Source organism: Piliocolobus tephrosceles, unplaced genomic scaffold (genome assembly GCF_002776525.5).
Source record: "Piliocolobus tephrosceles isolate RC106 unplaced genomic scaffold, ASM277652v3 unscaffolded_15561, whole genome shotgun sequence".
Lineage (NCBI taxonomy): Eukaryota > Metazoa > Chordata > Mammalia > Primates > Cercopithecidae > Piliocolobus > Piliocolobus tephrosceles.
In genome coordinates, this window is record NW_022297156.1 from 569 (window position 1) to 1,938 (window position 1,370).

A 1,370-nucleotide genomic window follows, 5' to 3' on the forward strand; every position below is an offset into this window, starting at 1 on the left:
ACTAAGAAAAGTTATGCAAACTAAGAAAAGTTATGCAAACTAAGAAATGGTACAAAAACGTGGCAATTTAATTTAAAATATTTCATCAAATTAGAATAAATATAAAAACATGATAAAAGAATTTTATTATGTTTTATTTTTTCATAAATTAATTTCATAATTACAAAACTAATTAAAATAGCTAATTAAATAACTAACTAATTAATTAGTGTGAGTTAAACTATTATGTCAGGGTTATTTTCCAAGTTTTGTAAAATTATAGGTTTATATACAGGGTGAGTACTAAAAAAAGATTCCACATTTTTATCTATAAAACATTTACATTCAAATATTAATTCTCTTTTCATTGGGCTCTCAATTATTCTAAAAGTGTTATATAAAATAATGTTATCTAGTTTTATAGAAAAATATAATTTATCATACTTCTTACAATCATTATATAACGCTTGCACTTCATGTTTGTGAGCATCTGTTATTTCATATCCCAAATGTAGTGGGGAACTATATATTTTGTTTGATGTTTTAAATAAAGAGTGTGGTATTTTGATCTAAAAAAAAAAAATAAAATAAAATAATAAAATAAAAAAGTGATAAGGGAATAATAAAATAAATGAGCAAATAAACGACTAACCAAATAATCAGACAAGTTCAAGTGTAAATAGCAATAAACATTATAATGATTGTTAATTAATTTTTTTATTATATAAAGTGTTGTTGTTGTTACTGATTTTTTTTTTTTTTTTTTTTTTTTTTTTTTTTTACTATTAGTTTAGTTGGAAAAGTACTATGATTGTGATTCATTGGTACATTTATTTGGCTTTTGTGACTCAAAGGTGTTTGATTAGCAGACTGTTCCTCTAGCCCTAAATAAAGAATAACGCATGTGTAACATTATTATATATATGTATATATAAATGCGCATAGTGTATATGCATGTATATATTAACGCACACAACACATATGCTCTCATATATGTTTATTTAAAAAAGATGTTATATATATAACCTCCATTATATAGCAAACAACTATAATCTGCTCCTATAGGGTAATAAAAATACTGGACATTTTTTGAATGGAAAGTATAAGATAACACTGTTTGGTTTTTTATATACATGTTTATTGTTATGTTCCCTCCTATAACTACTTTTTTATTTTTTAATAAAAATTTAAATATATTACTCTCGCTTGGAATTATACTCAAATCAGGTGTGTAAGAAGTAGTTAAAACTCCTAATATTACTCCTACAAGTTATACAAAAGTAAAAAAATAAAAATAAATTCAGAAACGTAACATAATTTCAAAATTACATTTATATATGAACATATTAACATATGTACTTATACAAACACATATGCTAATAAGATATATG

The 1,370-nt window shown here is 22.6% G+C and overlaps 1 long non-coding RNA gene across 1 annotated transcript; it reads right to left on the reverse strand.

The window, feature by feature from the left end:
• Window positions 1-343: 343 nt before the first annotated feature.
• LOC111534093 lies at window positions 344-1,092 on the reverse strand. Its single transcript, XR_002729020.1, has 3 exons — window positions 1,006-1,092; window positions 763-863; window positions 344-548 (listed from the first exon to the last, which is right to left on the reverse strand). It is a non-coding gene; the product is annotated as an uncharacterized LOC111534093 (long non-coding RNA).
• Window positions 1,093-1,370: the final 278 nt, after the last annotated feature.